The sequence below is a fragment of the Colias philodice genome, chromosome 25 (assembly GCF_061535455.1).
Source record: "Colias philodice isolate Cphi_HAF_F1 chromosome 25, ilColPhil1 Martin Lab GWU primary, whole genome shotgun sequence".
In the NCBI taxonomy this organism is placed as follows: Eukaryota; Metazoa; Arthropoda; class Insecta; order Lepidoptera; family Pieridae; genus Colias; species Colias philodice.
In genome coordinates, this window is record NC_143110.1 from 5,334,217 (window position 1) to 5,357,465 (window position 23,249).

At 32.9% G+C, this 23,249-nt stretch overlaps 1 protein-coding gene and 1 long non-coding RNA gene across 4 annotated transcripts in view; one reads left to right on the top strand and one right to left on the bottom strand.

Moving 5' to 3' along the window:
* Positions 1-23,249, bottom strand: part of LOC149477387 (NACHT and WD repeat domain-containing protein 2) — a 57,152-nt gene that overhangs the window by 30,391 nt on the left and 3,512 nt on the right. The gene's annotated exons all lie outside the window — the stretch shown is intronic.
* Positions 14,894-17,111, top strand: LOC149477389 (uncharacterized). 2 transcript variants are annotated; one of them, XR_016317630.1, is made up of 3 exons: positions 14,894-15,473; positions 15,582-15,661; positions 15,736-17,111. It is a non-coding gene; the product is annotated as an uncharacterized LOC149477389 (long non-coding RNA). The 2 variants fall into 2 exon arrangements; XR_016317629.1 differs by having other exon boundaries at positions 15,600-15,661.

The window sequence follows — 23,249 nt, forward strand, 5'->3', positions numbered from 1 at the left end:
TGTTCATTTGATAATTTTTTTTCCAAATTGAACTGTAATAATAAATAGTTTGGAAAATCCAAAAGTGCACGCCTCATAATTTTTTTTAAATAATTATTTATTAATTATTATTTTTGTTTATTTAATAACAATTAAACCACATCGAATCAGACCCTGAAAAATGAAAGGGTTCTATTCCTGAGCATACTCAAGCGTAAGAGAAAAAAAAAAAATGTGTGCGTGTACTAGAGTACACACGTAAGAAGTGAAACTTCTTTATGTCCTTATTTTTCAAAAAATAATTTACTATATACAATATTAAAGAAATACGTTAGTCACACGCTCGTCGCTACCTACTTAAATATTTACACCGGCCGCTGCTGCAACTCGCTCGCTTCGCTCGCTCGGCTCGTGCGGTAGTTCAAAAGTTAACCTAAGATGCTCGTCGCTTCGCTCCTCGCTACCTATTTACATATTTACACCGGCTGCTGCTGCAACTCGCTCGCTTCGCTCGCTCGGCTCGTGCGGTAGTTCAAAAGTTAACCTAAGATGCTCGTCGCTTCGCTCCTCGCTACCTATTTGAATATTTACGCCGGCCACTGCCGCGACTCGCTCGCTTCGCTCGCTTGGCTCGTGCGGTAGTTCAAAAGTTAACCTAAGATGCTCGTCGCTTCGCTCCTCGCTACCTATTTAAATATTTACACCGGCCGCTGCTGCAACTCGCTCGCTTCGCTCGCTCGGCTCGTGCGGTAGTTCAAAAGTTAACCTAAGATGCTCGTCGCTTCGCTCCTCGCTACCTATTTAAATATTTACACCGGCCGCTGCTGCAACTCGCTCGCTTCGCTCGCTCGGCTCGTGCGGTAGTTCAAAAGTTAACCTAAGATGCTCGTCGCTTCGCTCCTCGCTACCTATTTGAATATTTACGCCGGCCACTGCCGTTTTCAGCTTATAAAGGATTTCGACTTAGGCGGATTTTGATTGGACAGAGAGTTTGAGGTTTATTCTTATAAATTTTGAATTCATAAAATTATAATTGAACACCTGACACCAATCAAGCAAACACGTGTTTACGTGAGTCATAGATTTATTATCGTATACTCCTAAAATGTTTTCTAAGAAACAATAGTGTACTTACATTGTCGGCACGTTCTTAAAGTCGGTAACTTATTTTTGTTCGAACAATAGAGGTAATAAATTCCTAATGATCAAGTTGTAAAGGTTGTAAAATAAAAAAAATATTCTATATTAAAACGTAAGTATGTATAAATAATATGTGCGTCATTAATTTCTGACTGTTTCGAAATTTGGTGCAAAATAAAATAGTGTGTAAATAAAATTTGTAAAAAATCAATAAAATAAAACAATTGAGTAAAGATCTATAGGCATATTATGTATGTATCTATAGGCATATTATGTAAATATACAAGATATGTATATTATATATTTATACAGGGAACTTCTCAACGTGTTATCTATGAAATTATACTTTTACTCAATTGTTTAATTTTATTTACACACTGTTTTATTTTGCACCAAATCTCGAAACAGTCAGAAATTAATGACGCACATAGTACATAATATATACATATTAAGACAGAGGTTAAGCTTAAATAACTTGAAAAATAAATAACATGATCACGCCCACGTGTTGGTGTTTTAAAAAATTCAATCAAAAACTGAGGTTAACTTTAAATACAATTTTAGAAAAATAAATACCACAATCAACATTCAAGTACATATTAGAAAAAATTGATACCATAATTCCACCCACGTGTTAGTGTATTGAAAAATACAATCAAAAAGTGAGGTTAATCATAAATAACTTAGAAAAATAAATACCATTATTACACCTAAGTATTAGAAAAATAGATGTAATTACTTATTTACTTTTTTTAGAAATTCACTGGAATTAGAATTAAAACAAACCCTTTGATTTTGCTGATCACTTTAATATAACATGTATATAGTCACGAGTACGGCGTAACGCAAAAATGTAACGCGCGCGGCGTAACGCAAAAAATGTAACGCGCGCGGCGTAACGCAAAAAATGTCTCACAAAATTTTTGTCCACCCCCGATAAAGAAGTTTCACTTCAAAAAGACTCGATTAGTAAAGTATTTCGGTCGCTATCGTGTTAACAAGAAAATCCTCCGCACATACAGACACACGGACGTCCAAGACAGAACTTTTTTAAACTGTTTTTTAACTAGTTTAAATAACAAAAATGACATCAAAAATATCATGAATGTTAAAAATAGTGTTTTTTCTTAATATGTGTGTGTATGTATTATCTTACAAGTGCAATGTATGATACATAAAGACATTTTAAGTTTGAAAAATCAGATGTTTTGCGCGAAGTGACAGTAGTGTACTACTACCCTGTGGTAGTACCCACCTCAACGCTTCGCTTATGAGGCGTGCAAAACAAAAGTAAATAAATAAAATATAACATTTTATAAAAATATTTTACGTAGTTTTGTATCTACGAGGCGAATCTAACAGCCTCACGTTACTATAAGCTCTACTTAGGTACATAAACAAAGTCATAAACTGGCGAAAGGAACAATCATAGATTATGATCTTTACTGTTGTATGTTCTTATTGCTTGTTTAGATCATAATTCAAATCAAACTTATATCTCTTTCAACATATCTTTCTCTAAGGCTTAAATATACTTAGATAGTTGGTGTCAAAACCTGGAACCCGCGGCGTGACTCGCTTGGTAGCCTATTCAAAAGCCTATAAATATGATGATTCAGGCAATAATCTATCACTATACCTTTCATACAGATCAGGGGCCTTAGACAAAGTAACAATTAAAAAACGATAACGAAGTTAGAAAAGGAAAAATGTATGGGATTGACATTAGATAGACCACGTGATCTAACGCGGCGTATGTCAATCCCATACATTTTTGCCTTTTCTAACTTCGTTATCGTTTTTTAATTGTTACTTTGTCTAAGGCCCCATGACCTTTCATACATTATTACAAACTTTCGCGCTTATAATATAAACAGGAATCAGTATTAGGATGGTTCTTAACCCGTAAAGTATAAGCATAGTGTATTCTTGTAACAATAATCAAACTAAATCAAATTTCAAATTCAGTGGAAGGCTTCATCAAGCCATACTCGAATTCAAACTCAGGGAAGTTGAGTAGTTAATATTAATTCCCATACACTAAGTTTGAGCTCATTCAATAAATGCCAGGACAAAAGCATTCACTTTGAAACAAGTAATACGAGTTTAAACTTTAAGTAGTTGCGACTAGCATTTTTCTATAAGAGTTTCTTTAGACATTTACCGACTATCATGAATACCAAGGGTTACAGCATTCTTAATCTAAGTAAATTATGCTAGTGATTTTGATATTTCTATAAAATACTAGCAAACCCGGCGAATTCCGTTTCGCCACCAGATGGCTTCGTTTTATGTAACATTTCATTTTTTTCCACTTTTCTATGGAAATTTTCCCCGAATTTTCTTTGCTATAAACGTCACGGAGCCCGAGACCTTTCCAACGAATGCAAAACCGTGGAAATCGGTTCGTGCGTACTGGAGTTATAGCGTCAGGAAGGAAAACCCGACTTATTTTTATATAGTAGACTAGATTTCCGCCCGCGGCTTCGCCCGCGTTTTCAAAGGAAAACCCGCATAGTTCCCGTTCCCGGGGGATTTCCGGGATAAAACCTATCCTATGTGTTAATCCAAGTTACCCTCTATATGTGTGCTAAATTTCATTGTAATCGGTTCAGTAGTTTTTACGTGAAAGAGTAACAAACATCCATACATCCAAACATCCATACATCCATACAAACTTTCGCCTTTATAATAGTACTAAGATAGTTTAAAGCTCTTCAACAGGAAATTATTTTTAAATCATTTCTTTTAATCTATACAAATATTATAAAGAGGAAAGGTTTGATTTTTTGTTTGTTTGTTTGTTTGTATGAATTGAATAGGCTCCGAAACTACTTGGCAGATTTGAAAAATTCTTTCACTGTTGGAAAGCTACATCATTTCTGAGTGACATAGGCTAGGTTTTATCCCGGAAATCCCACGGGAACGGGAACTATGCGGGTTTTTTTTTGAAAACGCGGGCGAAGCCGCAGGCGGAATGCTAGTACAATATAGCTAAGAAGCGTGAAATATTGGTAAGAAAGTTATTTTTATATTTATCTTCAATTCGCTTGCAGTCTGTACCAGTGTCCAGTATCAATTAAAAAATATATTATCAGTTCGTTAAAAAAAAAAATATAGTTAGTGCTCATTGCCTACTTACATATATACATATATAGGTAGATAATCATCATTTTTTTTTCATAATTAAGCAATCAGGGAGTCAAATAATAACCTAAGAATCTAGTTTATTTTGTTTGACTATAAAATAAACAAAACATTTCAATATATTATGATATTACGTTGGCCGACAGCCATTACGATAAAATACAACAAAAATAAATATCTTAGCAGTACAGGGCTGTACTCACAAGTTTTATAAATCAAGACAACAAAATACTGCACTACTATTTTCGTATAGGCGCTACCAACGTTGACAAGAGAGAATTTTAGTATAGTTGGTTCTTTGATGTAATTTCACTTATTTCGATGACATTTTAATTATTTTGAAATAAAAAAATGCGTATGGCACCTATTTAACAACGAAAAAATCTTGCAATAAAAAATTTATGTCTGATGGATCTATCTAAAGGCAAAAGATTAAAAATTACGCGTTAATAAATGACTTTAAATTACGGATATTTTCCTGTGCGCACTAATAAACGCAACCACTACCGCCAGCCAGACAGCCCGGACTCTAACCGAAATAGCAAGAGAAACAGTAGGTATATCAAAAACCCAACTATGTATACTAAAATGACTATTTTTAAAACGTTAATAGCTCCCATACCATTTTAACAATTTAGAACAAAACTTAAATGTCACTGAGTTAAGAATACTACTGAGCTGATCCGGTAAATGTTGTATTGGCATAAACATTATTTAAACTTTTTATCGGCTGGACTTTATCGCATCAATAATCTCTTTAGAAGAACTTTTGCTGTTCATTACTACTACAATTTAGGCCAGAAATTCATAGTAAGTATATAATATATGTGGTTAAATAACGCAGATACTTCAAATAACAAACTAAAAATAACGATAAAAAATCCTAGAAAACTCCAATCTATAACAAATACAATTTACGATCTATTAAATTGTATAATACAAGTATAATAGATAACCTAGAACTAGAACCATCGTACTATTCAGCTTTACAATGTCAATTGCTTTTACAATGATCACGTCAATTAGATGATGCAAACCAAGCAAGTACATTGAATAACATCTGTAACTAGACATTGTGATATAAATGACAGTTACGTGGAAAAGTACAATTTTTTTAATAAGTAGACATATTTTTTAATTATGCCGAAGTTTAACATTTTTTCGCTTTAAAGGAGTAGAACTAGAAGGTTGTCTGCAGCTACGCCACGGTTGTATCGAGATGAAAAAAAATATGTAACTCAGTATAAATATAGCTTTAAAAAAAAAATTGGTCTTGTACTCTTGGTGTCACGTCAAAACAAAAAAGACGTGTGGCACTCGGGGACTGCCGCAGTACAGCTATTGCATTATGCATAGCATGCCTTCAAGCCACATCTCCGTGTCCGTCGGAGTGGGGAGCGTGAGGTTTTTTCGTTACGGAATTTCTCGATTCGGTCCCCGCGGTCAAGGCCCGCGATAGAAGCTATGCAATAGAATAAAAAAAAACTTATATTTCGTATTTATAACGTCACTACTTTGACTAGTCAAAAATTAGTCGCAATAAAGTTTAGTATGTATGCAATCTAGAAATGTCGATCTCAATGGATTTGAGGATTTGAAATGGGATTATTTGGAGTGCGGCATGAAAAGGCCTTCCTCTTGGGGATTAGGGATTGTTCCCCTTAAAATCATTATGCGAAAATCGAAATTCTATCTACCTGGGATAGGAGCTTAGTTTTTGCGATTCGGATGGTGAGGACATAGTATAACTTATCTACAATAATCTGCTTAATGCCAATCTTAACGTATAGTAAATCATATAGATTTTTTACCTTATTTTTTATTTAATCATTTTCATTTTACTAATTGCGCTATAAGCAAATTTGAGGAAATATCCTAAAATCAGTAAACACTTAACTGGTTACTGAAATTTGGTTTGTCTAAAAAAATGTTGTGATTTTATTCCTACTACTACGTGTTTCTTTTCATCTCAAGTTAATTGGCACCTCTTCGAGACAAAAACTCCAATACCGTATCCAAAACATTTTCATGATCAAAACCAAGGGATCACACATATCATATTCAAATTCAAATTCAAATTCAAATTCAAATTATATTTATTTGCAAGAATGTAGTTACAAATTATAGATGTTTTTAATTACAATATTATGTGGCTAATACATTCTACCCATTGATTGGGTGTGCAAATATTGAAAAGAAAGTTGATTAGTTTAATTATTTAAATGTACACACAATTCAATTTTCACAATTACGCGAACGCACTACGATTAACACGATTATATCACACACTATCACACACAATTCAGTTTACACTACTTAAAAGTCATAAATTCTTCAATGTCATAAAATTGTTTCACCATCAACCAGTTCGTCAGTTTATTTTTGAAAAAATTTACTGGTAGTTCCTTGAAATTGTCCGGTATTTTATTATATATTTTAATAGCCATAAATATTACACTGTTTTTAGCTGTGTTAATTCTACACGTTGGGAAATGTAAATTGTTTTGGTATCTTGTCAACATATGCGAATTTACTTCTCCTTTCTTCTTAAAGTATTCCGGGTGATATTTTACAAATAAACATACTTCTCTTATGTACATGCAAGTCAAAGTAAGGATCCGTAATTTACTAAACAGAGGTCTACAACTGTCTCTTTGGTTCAAACCGCACAGAGCTCTGATACATTTTTTTTGTGAGACAAATACCTTCCGCACATCACAAGATTGTCCCCAAAGAATGATTCCATACGAAAGTACAGAGGAAACGTAGGCATGATAAGCATTTATTGCTGCATTCATAGAAACAGTATCTCTTAAACGCCGTAATACGTAAACGAAACGATTAATTCTGTCACAAACGTAATCAATATGTTTGTTCCATTTTAAACCTTCATCCAACAAAACACCCAAGAATTTATGATGATCTACTTGTTCTATTACTTGGTTATCACACTTTATATTTAGGTTTATTTTGGAGCAATTCTTTGTATAAAATTGAATTATTTTTGTTTTTAATAAGTTAATTTTAAGATTGTTGTCTTCTAACCATTTTACAATATTTTTAACTGCTTCATTTATATCTCTCTCGTACGTTTCCTTTTCAGTACATTTAACAATTAGGGTAGTGTCGTCTGCGAATAAAACTGATTTGTGTTTCACTGATTTCGGTAGGTCATTAATATACAAGAGAAATAAAAACGGGCCGAGCACACTTCCTTGTGGTACACCTGATCTATTAGTTTTTTTTACTGATCTATATACGTTTCTTGATTGATTTACTATTTGTTGTATTTCCACAAACTGATTTCTATCCTTTAAATAACTCTAGGTGTGATAGGAAATTAGACCTTATGATATTCGAGTTTACGGCTAATTACCGTGTGCCTTGCGCCCTCAGGCCAGGGCCGGCCTGACCTACTTCCGACCAATGACGCACGTTGTACGTCATCTTTTGTCTTACCTCCTCTTATTATATAATTATGTCATTATCGTAATAGTACTATTATATGAGTTGCATTATGTACTTAGTGATAAGGGTATTTGTTTTGGTAGGATATGTAAATATTTAGTAATTAGTAGAGTATTATAATAAAAATCTGGAGCTGGAAAACGGAATTAAGACACAAAAAATTACAATCGTGGAGAAGTTTATGCAGAGCGTAATACCATGAAAATTTAAGTCAATAAACACACTTCTTGTTTGTAAGAAGAAATGTAATTATTTTCATCTGATTGTTTTTTGGCTTGCGTTCACATTCTCCTAGGGGATTAGTTAGTATTTATTACTTATTAGACTCTATAAGATGTCCTATAAGATGATTGAGCCAACATTTTATACGATTAAATATAGCCTATGAACATAATTATAATATGTATATTATTACGATTTCTATCAGAAATTTTATTTACATTGTTATCCAAATTAATAAAAACTTGTTAATTAAAATAAAGTTTTCCTTTGATGAAGAGATTAATTTGTTGGTGGACAGTAAAATGTCAGCTGTTCATAACAACACACTATTTTAAATATATAAAATGTACACAGTTTAAATTAATATTAAGCGTTGTGACAATTAAGAGTCATTTAAAATTAGCCATGCGAAAATTAGTTCTGCTAATAAGGCGGAGATTTCTTGAGCATCTCATTTCGGCACAATGCCACAGCCTTATGAAGTTTATTAATTATTAATTTTGTTGTTAATTTAGTTGTTATAACTAATAACATTTCCTGTTATGGGTCCTCTGAACAATAAGCAGCTTTGGGCGAGTGGAGGCAATCACGATAGTGTAGAGGGGCTAAATGCTAAAATGCCGTCATTGTAGATGTTTATTCATAATCGCCGTAAAGGCGTGAAACATCGACGAGCATTTGTTGGGCCAACGCTGTCCATTGTGTAGAGCTGTGGTGTAGAGGGTCCATTACGATTTATTACTTGTTTATTTAAAGGGGCTAAGTATGATTTGATAGTGTAGAAAGCACTTTGCAGTGACCTTTTTACATTGTTTGTATAATTTAAATTACGACGAAGGAAAATAAACACCGCCCACAAATACCTAGTTAAAATAATAAATACACTGTTTAAAAGGGATTTAGATATGTATGTAGCAAAGTATAAACATCAGTGGTTTATATTTGGAAAAGGTTTTAAAACATAGGTACTAATTCTAAATATATAAATGTTTGATAACATTTTTTGTTTTAATAAATACATTATAATCTTCGTCCTGTTTTAGAATATTGTACCTATATATTATATACTAAACAATTTGTATTTACAAAACAATTACTAAAATGATACAGACTATAAGGATACAGATATTCTCTTCATACCATGAAATTTAAACAAATAATTGATTAAAATTAAAGCAATTAATTGATAATGCGACAGCAGCGATTTAATTTTACTCCGACCTATTCGTAATCATTTTATAGATCGTAGAAGAAGGCTTTCTTCAACGATTGGATTCAATTATAATTCTTTATAAGGGTTATCATTATATATCATCATAGGAACAATTTTTTGTCTTGGCTATTAGTTGAGTACTTATAGGTTCCTAAGTCGTTTCAGCCTAGGGCCCCATAAATTCACGATCCGCCTCTGTCTAAGGCAGTTTATAAGTCTTGTACTTATTGCCTATTATTGTACTTAAATTTATAAATTAAAGATGTGTGGAATCGTGTGACCATGGTTGTATCTATGAAAATAACACTTTCACATACTATTTAAATCAAACGCATGCTTACGATGCATTTATTCCTATAGTACTCCTCAAGATGCAAACAGTGAAAGACGTTTTCCTGTTCAATTGGTATGAACTATGCCGTTGTTTTCATGTTTACGTGAATTAACTTGTACTTAGGTTTTGTTATGCTTTGAATTTACTATCATTGCTGGCATATAATCTAATATATATAACTTTACTATGTTAGGTACTCAATCTGTTGAATATTTTCAGTGGAAACTGTAAAGAACTGAGAAATTCATTCGATATTTTGATCACGAAATACAAATCATAATCATACTAGAAAGAATTGTTCTCAAATAATAATAAGACAATTCAGGGAGAGAAAACGAGAGCAGTTCAGTAAGCATTTTGTTAACAAGAAAGCATCATCTAGTTTTGTCGATTTTACGAAATTCTTCTTTTTACTTCATTCATTTTTTTTGGAATGATTATTTACTATTATTAAAATTTAGTTCATTATTTTTGTGAAGGCTCATTTACGATGAACAATTTAACTACCCATATAGCCACTTAATTCATTACCCCCTCTACCTGTATGATTTATAAAGCTTAGTAACTTCTCTACACTATACAGCGTAAACAACGACATTTCTGTAGTAAAATTAAGTTTTCCTGACTTTAGTACCGTGGTCCGTGACCCACATAGCTGGCAAGGTGTGACGCACTTACAACGTCACTCTTCTTATCCAGACTTTTGTCTAGACAACAGATGTGAATATTTATTATGTGTTAAAAACTAATTTGTTCGAGCGGAAGATGTTGAAAGCGTAGAGTGTATTATGAAGACTTTAATTTTTCTCAATGCATTAAGTTTGTGCATAATTCAATCGAATTGTGCTGAGATACGGCTCAATTCAATAATGCTGAATTAAAGTTTTCCAATTGACTTAAACAATAAATGCCTCTTATAGAGCTACGATTCTAAGCTTCTTGGCATCAAGTTTTAGTACATTTTTATATGCTATACAAGATGATTTGTATTATAGGTATGAAATGTATTTACAATATACATATTATATTTATACTATATGTACCTATATTATCCACCCCAACATTTCACAAGAATCAATATGTTGTCCCCCTATACAATTACCTACGTTTGTTTATATCAAACATTCCCTTACCCTTCCCTAAAACAGAAATCCTTTCACAAAGCTTCTATTACCTTTTCACTTATCACACACAGCCTGTAGTCTATGTAGTCTTAGGCGTAAGCCTTCTGCTGTGTATTGACTCAATACTATTGAAAATAAACATGTGGTATAAACTATAGCTTCCAATCAAATTTTCCAATACATGCTATCGACAACTGGCTCAACTGCCGCGGAAGTTGAATGCATTTCCTACATATCCTTACTGTTTGAACTAAGTTGTTTCGTATGCGAACCTATCATCATAGTTCAAAGCTTTTTGTTTGCTTTTACTTGTATAAAATTCCTTTTTTATCTCCTCTATAATTTTAATAAAAGCAGTTTTTATTGGACTCTTATTAATCTGGAATTTGAATCTTCTTTTATATTTTAACGCAATTCAAATAGCCAATAAAACTCAAAATATAATTCGTGCATGTCAGTCTCAATAAAAATAATTACCCAAGTAGATGGGTAGGTGTAGCGAGAATTTGCGGCATAACAAACGAATAATTAAATTAAATCACCTCGAAGTATTAGCGGTGTTATTATGTGTCGATTGGCGTGTAGCCAGACGAAACTTCCAATGGTTTATTTTTCAGCATTAAATAAGAGTAATAAGCAGTAAGACGCTCGATGTATGGATTCAATAAATAATATTCTTGAGGGCTTTTGGTTTGATGAAACGAAGTGTGCAAGTTATTAGAGTTCGTAATTAATTATGACTGGCTTTAGCCAGGAGTATGAAGCCAAAATGATATGTAGAATTATTATTCAGCTTTGTAATTGTTAGAATAAAATATAAATAGCGATGTTCACACCACCTAGAGCACACTTGAAATGAAGGAACTGATGCTATATAGGAAAACTGTGGATTATGTTTTAAATTTTATGGGATAACGTACCTACCTATAAGGATAAAATTTATGTTCAACCCGTCACGGGGGTGTTGGATGCAATTTAAGTTACAACTCCGACAATTTTAGGTCATATTAAAGGATTTCGGTACATACTATATCTATATTATTATATAGTATAGATCTTATTAACTACATAATTTTTTATCTCTTCAAGAATGTAGGTACAATACATAAGTATCTAACATAACAACTTCAATTGTTAATTGGTTGTGGGATACATTACAAACGTATTTTATTGTACATTATATAGTACAATTATTGCAATAATAAATTATTACGAATACTCTTCTTCATTCTACCGGGATCTAAATTATCCTTTACCCGGCTGATACCTACCCGAAACGGATAATGCATTAAAAATAAAGGATATCCGCCCACGGTTAAAGGTGAGGGATGTAATAATGACGGACTCTGACTTTTGTTGATGTATATATATATACATATATGTACAATTATTATGAAAATGTTTATGAATTTTTATATATAAAACCAAATTATATTTACCTATAAAAAATATATTTTTTTTTATAAAAAATATATATTGTAAATAGCTATACTACTGAGTCTGTGAGATAGAAATTAGTCGATCTATTTATGTATAGGATAGCATTGATTCATTAGTTCATGAAGAAAATTCATAATTCAATAGATAACAATAGTGGACAATGCCAATACAAAATTTACAGAAAATGCATTGTTCATTCACAATATCCACTTAAACATTGTCTCTTTATTTATGCATACTACCCACTACGTATTTAATAAAGATAACCACTAGGTAGTCCAATGAATTAACGCTGCAGTGCTGTGACACGAATCCCGTTGCCAAAAGCATTTCATTGTCTTCACTGTTGCGTGATGGCGCTGTTCGAATTATTGACCTAAATCCTAATCGAAAGGGATGTGTTGACTGTATTGTTGGACATTAATTGGTACGTAATTACGACGTTGATTGTAGAGTAAATAAGAGTAGGTATATAAGTGAATGTATACATTAATGTATCGTAAGATAATAAAACTATTAAATAACTAGCGATTTTACCAGCATTGCTCCGCTCCTTTTGCTCTTAGCATGATGATATATAGTCCTCGGTAAATGGCCTATCTAACAGTAAAATAACTTTTCAAATCGGATCCGTGGTTCCTGAGATTAGCGCATTTAAGCAATCAACAACATCTTTCAGCTAAAAATTTTTACAAGCGAAAGCAAGTGAGGCCAGAAGAATTCAATATTATCTCAAATTCAAATTCAAATTCAAATTAATTTATTTGCCAAAAAACATGGTATACATAGATGTTAACAATTGAGTTCCAGCATGTTCAGCCGTTATTAACAGCATGCAAATTATGTCACTTAATTATAAATCAAAATTTCATTTATTATTTTCATTATCATTACATTTCACATTCTACAATCATTATTTATAGACCGGGAGATACTGACACAAAATTTCGAGTCATTTGTAACAAGGATGGCGGTTCTACAGGGGTCTTAGTACGCAATGACAAAAAGAAAAATGATGGTGTGAACGCTGGTACCGGTGTCTTAGTCGCGTGGGCGTTTGTCGAACTCGTCGGAAAAATAGCGAAAGTCAAACGATTTGTAACACAAAAATTTTAGAATTTACCGATAGCCCATAAAAAAGTAGTAGGCGGTAGTGTCATGCCATACTTTTCCGGTGTGACTTACAGCCCGCCATACCGACGCGAATGTGTTGATTTAAATAAAACAATCATTCAACCATTTGTACCAGGCTAACTTTTGCACAGGTAACTATCGTCGTGCAGCCATTTACGAAAATCGCCATGCCATACTTTTCGGACGATTCCAAATGGTCGCCATACCGCCGAAAATCTGCAAAAAAATTTTATTTCGCCAAACTTTTTGTACCAGTATTGCATTTGGATTTTTGGAGAGTATTTGATAAAATGTGACCATTATTATATTTGCCATACTTCTAGTAGGGGGAAAAAGTGCTGTTATACTTGAAAACTTAATTTATTATTAATTTATATAAGTGAGGATTTCCAACACTTAGATCTTTGAAATTTTGTATTTATATTTGTTGATCCTCAAACTTACAGGAAAAATAAGTGCCATACTGTTACAAATCGTTTGACTTTCGCTATTTTCCGACGAGTTCGACTAACGCCCACGCGACTAAGCCGCCGGTACCAGCGTTCACGCCATCGTTTTTCTTTTTGTCATTGCGTACTAAGACCCCTGTAGAACCGCCATCCTGTTACAAATGACTCGAAATTTTGTGTCAGTATCTCCCGGTCTATTAACAAAGTCAATCAATCACAGTCAAAATTTATATTTGAAGTAACTATTCTGCCAATGTGTAAAAGGAACGCTCTGCGAGGAATTTCACTAGTTGCCATTTTAATTTATTAAGTGGCAGTGATCTAAACTCTTTAGGAAGATGGTTAAAAATTTTGATAGCCATTGCATAGCTATTCCTGTTAAGGAGTGCAGTTCTACACAAAGGCATGCGCAAACGCGTCGGGTCTCTTGTAATGAAAAGCGAGCTATCCTCAAAGGTTGTGAATAAGTTATGATGCTTTTTGACGAAAATTATGGTTTCTAAAATGTACATACCGGGAAGTGTAAGAATTTTCAGCCGCTGAAAAATTGGCTTACAGCTTACAAGAGGACCGACACCCGCTATAGCTCTTATACACTTTTTCTGGGCTAAAAACACTTGATTAATATTAACAATTTATGGTATGATCTAAAGCTATGATTAACAAGATATTAACTAGCAAAAATATCCACAATAGACTGCTTCTTCTTTAAACACTGCGTTCTCTATATCTTTGTACCAGAAAACTTTGGACCAAGTAAGATTGAAGAAATGCTTCGACTCACTTCAGCTTTGAATTCTAAGGCAAATCGACATTTCAATAAACACAACACAAACATATAGATTGCACATCATCAAGTAAAGTCCACATCAAATCTCCTGAGCAGGGTTAGATGGAACATTCGAGACCATTACACACATAACTCGATTCATTAGTTATATAACATGGCATGAGCGCTTCCTGTCCCCGAGGATGTTGTTCTAGACGAGATATTATCATGATAAATATACAAATGTATATTGTATATACTAATTCGTGTGCCAACTTCGGTAATGGGTGAGTTCAAAATTCTATTGGTCAAAGTAATATCTGAATCAAAACTTGATCTTCCATATCATGACGGGTATATTAACTTCATACTTCTTCAAGTCTTTGAGATTTGTATAAAATTGTCAATAATATAAGTTGAATGAGGAAGAATATAAAGATCAGTATCAGTTAAGGTGCCAGACGCGCAGATTTCAATTAAGGTGATGAATTAATTTTTCTAACATTTACGGCCCTTTTCAAACCTTCGTAATTTTTATATTATTAAAGTTGTCGTGATGAAAATTCTTGACAAGAAAGTTCAATAGTAACACAATACGTCTACCGTTTTAGAAACATGATTCCATGATATTTTCTCGATAGAAAAAAAATACAAAGTTATCATTGTTATTTTTTTTTAATCTCTGGCATCTTCAAAATAACAAACGTAAAGTTACGACTTTTTGGATATTAACTATAAAATATACAACCTATACGTCTACCGTGTTAGAATTTTGAAATATGCGATGGTTTTGAAATAAACAAGAAATACTTGAAATTAGCGCGCGACCAGCCAATATATCGAGAGCCGCCCTGTACCTTCCTACCCCGATCGCTGCACGAGTCATTCCCGCTACGGCCGTCACACGGGGAACTTGTGTCGCTCGCGCAATCGTAAAAAAGGGTGACAACACGATAAGACAAAATGAGACAAATGGGGACAATAAAGAAAATAAGAAGAAGAAACATAAAGGTTGGAGGAAAAAGAATGCTTACAATTGGAACAAATTAATGAAGTAAGTTGGTTTTATTTTAAATTTGATGATAATTGTATTATAGACGATGTTTGATATGTACCCCTGTTTTAAGTACATAACGAATGTGTTAGATTTTTTCATTTATAGCATAAATAATCTGTTCAGAAATCCGGAATCCAGAAGGAAAATAAACCCACAGATTGTTCACAATGTGAATCCACTCCTTCGTAAGTACCTTTATTCAGTCAAAAATGTATGTTATCAAAGCTCTACTGGTTTTATCGCATGATTCCATTTTTAGCAAAAAGCAACAAAGTGCAAAGAAATAAAAAATCATGGTGAACTTAGTGGAAGTATGGCGGACATAATATGGAACAGGAGCTCATTGGAGTAGTATTATATTTAAAAAAAATACGAAATAATTTCAAGAATTACATTTCTTAGAAGGTGGTAGATAAGTATGTTGTATAAAGAATTTGATGTTGATATTTATTTCATTTATACTTACTACACCTGTGCGGGAAATTGCTTAGTAATAAAACAGGTTTATATTCATATTTACATAGTAATGTGAGTTTTCATTTCGAAAAATTTTGTGTAAGTATATTAAATTGAGTTCCTGGGTGATCTGGAAACACAATTGGGCCCGGAAGATGGCGCTGCAGTCACTCCTCCTAATGACATGAACCGATTTGGATGAATATTTGTGTGCACATTTTATTTTTGTGGGATGATTGGTTGATTCGCTTTCACGTTAGCTAATATTATGTATTTTTGTTGTTAGAAAGTAAACTTAATTTAATGTTTATAATACATTATTATTGGTATAAATAAGCCAGTGTTCGTCTCACATTGCTGTACCTGCCTACCTACCCTACCAGGGCCTAACTTTGTTCTGGCTATTTTATTTTGATTATTTGTAATGAATAATTACAATTATAATAGAGTGCAAAAAATAAATACATGCGTCAATATATTTTGTGTTTTTTTTAAACAATTTTTTTATTTAAAAAAATATCATTCCGACCGCGGCTTTGCCCGCGTGGAATTAGATTATATCGTGAATCCTGTCTTATCCCACAGAAGTGTTCAGTTCGGATAAAAAGTATCCTATGTGTAAATCCAGGCAATTAGCTATATTTTATCAAAATTGGTAATGTAGTCTTGACGTGATTAAGTAACAACTAACAAAAAAATATACAAATTAACATCCAAAGTTTCGCATCAGTTTTACTGTATTAGCGATATCTTCCACTCTTGACTTTGACTGAGAAGAATTAGGGTTTATAACATAGAAATCTAAATAACAAGACACATAGAAGTGCTATAATGTCATAATTCGTATGAAAACCGCTGTCGCCAAAATCAACACATTCAAACCGAAAGCTAAACAGTACACATAAGTAAACTATGCCTTTTATTGGACAGCTTGATTTTAGTGAAAACTAACTTATCTATTAAATTAAGCTTTTGAATATGTATCCTAACGCACGAATTTACAGTTTATTTTAGAATAACATCCCTAAGTATATGAGACTTTTTGCTCCAATACGAACAAACGTGATAATAAGAATGGTCGACTGTGTCATTCATTGTTATTTCGATTACTATGGTGACACTCGTAATACTTGTAAATATTCTATAATTTTAAGGAAAAACGGCATTATTTCTAAAAAAAAAAATGTGTGCGTGTACTAGAGTACACACGTAAGAAGTGAAACTTCTTTATGACCTTATTTTTCAAAAAATAATTTACTATCTACACTAATATTATAAAGAGGAAAACTTTGTTTGTTTGTTTGTTTGATTGATTGTAATGAATAGGCTCATAAACTACTGGACCGATTTTAAAAATTCTTTCACCATTCGAAAGCTACATTATCCACGAGTAATATAGGCTATATATTATCACGCTAAGACCACAGATTAGAGAATAGTTACTTCGTAACTAAGACCAACAGGAGCATAGCCACGCGGGTGAAACCGCGCGGCACAGCTTGTATACAATATTACAGAAATACGTTAGTCTAACACGCTCGTCGCTTCGCTCCTCGCTACCTATTTAAATACAGTCAAAACCGTTTATGGCGACATCGTTTATAACAACATACCGGTTAAATTGACCAAAATGAAAGGTCCTTGCTGAATGTTATATGACCGCCTTATCGAAAACATTGGTTTTTACGGCATTGTTTACTACGACATACCGCATTAAGCGACCACATTTGGTTAATATTTTTGGAGAATTATATCTGTAGAACGACCGGCTCAGCTGTATTGTAAACAATTTGAATAGGTAACTGTATCCACATCTGGCCCAGTATAATAGTCAATGGCTATTATCGTAAAAGTAATCAAAGTTTAGGGTCTTTTGTAATTCTTAGAAACAAAGCACATGCATATTTTGATTGGACATAAAGAGTTTGAGGTTTATTCTTATAAATATTGAATTCACAAAATCATATATGAACACCAATCAAGCAAACACGTGTTAACGTGAGTCATAGATTTATTAATGTTTTAAAAAATTCAATCAAAAACTGAGGTTAACTTTAAATACAATTTTAGAAAAATAAATACCACAATTAAATTATAAATTATATATTATATTATAATTATATAAATAATTTATAAATATATATATATATATATATATATATATATATATATATATATATATATATATATATATATATATAATATATAAATAATATAATTATATATATTATATTATATAAATTATTAAATTAAATAGATACCATAATTCCACCCACGTGTTAGTGTATTGAAAAATACAATCAAAAAGTGAGGTTAATCATAAATAACTTAGAAAAATAAATACCATTATTACACCTAAGTATTAGAAAAATAGATGTAATTACTTATTTAATTTTTATAAATTCACTGGAATTAGAATTAAAACAAACCCTTTGATTTTGCTGATCACTTTAATATAACATGTATATAGTCAAATTACTTATTTACTTTTTTATAAATTCACTGGAATTAGAATTAAAACAAACCCTTTGATTTTGCTGATCACTTTAATATAACATGTATATAGTCACGAGTACGGCGTAACGCAAAAATGTCACGCGCGCGGCGTAACGTAACGCAAAAATGTTACACAAAATTTTTGTCCACCCCCGATAAAGAAGTTTCACTTCAAAAATATTTTCCGATGAAATATTATTCCTTTATAAGTATAATTACAACTTGTGGAAGAATTTCCGCAATGGGAATTGCTGAAACACACCATGTATACACTCATACGTCTCCAGAGCAACTGAACAGTGACGAATGCACTGGTGATGTGCAAATCACCTGAGTGGCGACAAGGTCACGCACGCTTACGACTTCTAGTGTCTTGTTATTTAGATTTCTATGGTTTATAACTTCTTTCAGAAATACATAGTACCTTTCATTTCTGGGCATGACGTAATATCTACGTCAGCATCAAATTCTATCTAAATCCATTCAGTAGTCCGCGTTATTGAGTACCATTTCATTTTTTCAGAGTAACAATATTTTTTGTTATTTTAAAGATTATTTATAACCTGTATTATTTTGTAATAAAGTAAACATTACGAAATAATAATAATTATTAATAATGTCTAAGTAGTTGTTAAAAAGAAGATTATTTGTTTATAAGCAAGAAAATAAAACCAATAAATCAACAATTAAATATATGTATAAGAATAATATTATAACTGTATGACGACTCCATACATGTTTGTCCCGAGTCGGCCAGCGGCAGCGCGGCGAGTTTGCAAGAATGACTTCGCGCACACCCGCGTTCGCGATAGCGAGCTATTAGACTCCGCCCGCCAAGCAGTAGATTTTTTTTTGTGTATCGTCTTAACGTGCTGCTCGCTTGCACGCATGGGATTTGCCTCATATTCTTTAAATTTTCATCGCGTAGCTACGTGTAATTTGCAGAACACGGCAAATGAATGGAAATTCATTTTCATTTTGTCAGTTTCATTTCCATTTGCTCTAGCTACAGCCCAATGCAACTAATAATAAGTACCTACGGTTAGTATGTAGACTGTAGTTGAAATCTGTGAGGTAAATTTCGATTTCTTTCCACTTCTACACGTCAGTTTCCCTTCCTTTGCTGAAATTATCTGCGTCAGATTCCTTTTCTATAAGTCAATAAGAGTCAAGCTTTATCACCTGATATTTTGGTTTGAAGAAAATGATTAAATGACGTTTGACCTTGCCACTTCCCATAAAATAGTCGTCACACGCCTCGTTACCTATTCTATACCTATTCTATATACCTATTCTCGCGATAATAAATAATATTTATTATAACTGAACACCGGCATATCTATTTTCGTGCCAATATATTTTAGTCGATCGTATTTGATAAATAGATTTTCAGTCAATAACTCATAATCATCAATGAAGGAACACTTCGTAACATTTAAAACAAATAAAATTATTTATTGTAATTATTCCACAGGTTCCTTAGGTTCCAGTAGATCTGGAATTAGATTTTTTTCCAAATGATTGTTATTGTATTCTACCTGATTTCCCAGGTTAAAGTATAATGAAGTGTCCACAGCTGTGTCCACAAAATTTCCACACGTTTCGGGACACGTGGAAATTTTGTGAATAATAATAATAAAAAATAACAACTAAACACTTCATATCGGTAATTAATCTTTTCATTGTCGGACATATTAAATTTCCACCGCAACAACATAATCCAAGAAGTGAATAAAAATATTCCGTATAGTGTTCAATAGGATCTATCACATAACTTCAAATATATAACAGGATTGCACCATTTCTGACAAATATCACCCGGAAAAATTTCATTATATCCGACGAAAAAACTGCAGAAGTGTAAGAAAATTTTATATCTTCAAAGCGCTGACGTAGAGTTCCGCACATCGAGAGAATAACATTTTAGTGACCAATTATATAAAAGGCCAATTGAAAGTTTCTCGTAATTGTGATAAATATGACACCGCGCTGGTCCCAATTGACCAATGTTGTCAATTATTCATAAACTTTATACTTTCCACAATTAAAATAATAACTTGTACTTTCTACAGCTTGCTCCTTTGGGATGACTTCCAACGAATTAATTAGGTTTCCAACTTTAAGCCATGTCGGAAATGGTTTCTGGCGTTTGTTACAATAATGTGGCTATAAAAAAACCACAATGAAAGATAAAGTTTGTAAACCACTATATGACAGGGTCAGGTTTTATTCAAGTTCAAATGCTATAACGGTCTGATAAATAGCAATTTAAAGGCGTAATTGTACTTGACTCATGACTGTACTAGACCAAATTTTGGAGAAAAACAACCAACACACACTTACACTTGACGGAAACTATTCCAAATTAAATTCACTATTAAAGTATTAAGTCATCACGTCATTTTAATCGATATTTACTTACATTAGCGTTTAATTGAAAATGTACGGGACGGTAAGATTATAACTGAACGAACTTTAAATATGAACAAACCGTACCCATATTAATGCTGGAATTCTTTTTGACATTATCCTAATGACTCTGCCACGTACAGGACATTAGCAGACCCACGAATGTATAACCATTCAAGATATATTATATCATATTACTAGCTGCGGTCCGCGGTTTCACCCGCGTGGCTCCGCTTCTGTTGGTATATCTTAATATCTTTCCTCGATAAATGGGCTATCAAACAACGAAATATTTTATCAAATCGGACCAGTAATTCTTGAGATTAGCGCGTTCAAACAAACAAACAAACTCTTCAGTTTTATAATATTAGTATAGATTAGTATTCTCGTGTCACAATGTTAGTCTGCATACTCCTCCGAAACTGGTGGACCGATTCTCATGAAATTTTCTGTGCATATCGGGTAAGTCTGAGAATCGGCCAACATCTATTTTTCATATGTACCACGGGCGGAGCCGGGGCGGACCGCTAGTATTAGTATAGATTAGTATAAAATAGATAAAATGCCCAACAGAATCTCAAGACTCAAAGTATAGCCACGTTTAAATTAAGATCTATCTCCAATACACATTGTTTTTCAGTGACTAACTCCAATTCCCCAAGACAAATATTCCACATTTCGTATTGTCTACACGACTCGTTTGCAAATAGTTGCCAACAACAGCATGATTGATTGTGACAAGCCTCATTTATGAAGCAATTCGTGTAGAGTTAAGACACTTGATATATAATTGGATCGCAGTACATTTTTAACGATTAATTTGCTATTCATATGAATGGAGTTCAGTTTGACACAGTTTATCTCTTTGTAGACTGACGAATTCGTTTTGATAAGTCTTGTTGAAGTTTGACGCACGTGCCTTTTGCTTCGTTGAGCGCAATATGAAAGTCTAAGATGGAAGTATTTTGAGCGAATAAGTTTTGGAAATAAATAAGATTCTAGAGACTACTTCGTGTTTCAAAGTTTTCTTAATTATCTGCTGAAAATAAGCTCTTATTTAGTTATTAAGTTTCAGTGAATTATTGAAGTGTATTTCATTCGTTTTATATTCTGATAATTGCCATGTCCCTTGTGGCCCGTACCACTGTGTCTGAGGGTCAGAAGCGTAGCGTGTCTTGGCGGGGCCCCGTATAAAAATTTGTTTGGGGGCCCGTAGGAAGGGTAAAGATTTCTCACAAAAGCGCACGTTGGGGGCCCCCTTGGCGCGGGGGCCCCGTATAATTGATACGACAGATACGGCGGTAGCTACGCCCCTGCTGAGGGTGTGGTTCGAACACCACGTCTATAGAAAAGTATTGTGTGAATAACGTAATTTACAGCGTAATAGGATATTTCAAATTTCAATGGTCTGTATTTACGAAAAAGTTTACTTATGTCCATCTCGTTTTCGTTGTATCTTCATTTCTACAGATCCTGGCGATAACCTTAAGTAGCTTCAGCCTTTAGGTAGTTACACATTTAGTCTTATGACTCAAGAACCACTGAATGAAATGGCTTTTGATTGCATTAGGATAATAAGAGAAGACGTGAACAAATAAAAAACTAACAAAAGCACGTCTACTCGGTCGGAGTCGGGGCAACATTAAGCTAGTTAATAATATAATTGCCTATTATTAATCGTGTGACAAGATAAATACTGCTTCGTGACAAATAATTGATCGACTATTATTTCTAAACTGTCTTTTAACACGACACAAACTATTTTAATATAAATAAATGTAAGGTATTAAATCATTGGGTCTTTATAAATTGTTTGTAGGTAAGTATATCATATTGTTTAATGTTTAACTTTACACTTTCATTTTAGATAACTATATTTTTTAAACGATCTCTTACGAAACTTTCAAGTCGATTTAAAAGATTAAACTCATTTTGTTAATACCTAAGTAAGTAGTAGTAAGTATGTAAAAACTATCAATTCTGAAAATATAAATCGTGTTGGCTAGGTATTGTGCGATACCTTAAACTAAGTTTACAAATTGGCCTCACTTATGCTACTTACAAAAAAGTTTTTTGAACATGAATAGATAAAACTAAATTTCGGTAGTAGATTGTATTATGAACTGTGTAGTACCTAGGTACCCAGTATTTAATGGGCAGACAGCCTTCAATATTTTCTTATTTTTATGCGTTCTTATGTCATTTTACCTCAAACATAAACTTTCCCCACAATATAAACCGAAACATTCACCGTATTATTTCAGTTTAGCATATTCCAAATCCCTTTCCACGTTATAAAATCCAAACATCGCGGCAAACACTTAGGGCAGTGTCTCGTCTACCGTAATATAAAAATAGTACACCAGAAATACACATCATAAAATATATCAACCGTTGTGAACGTGCGTCTTG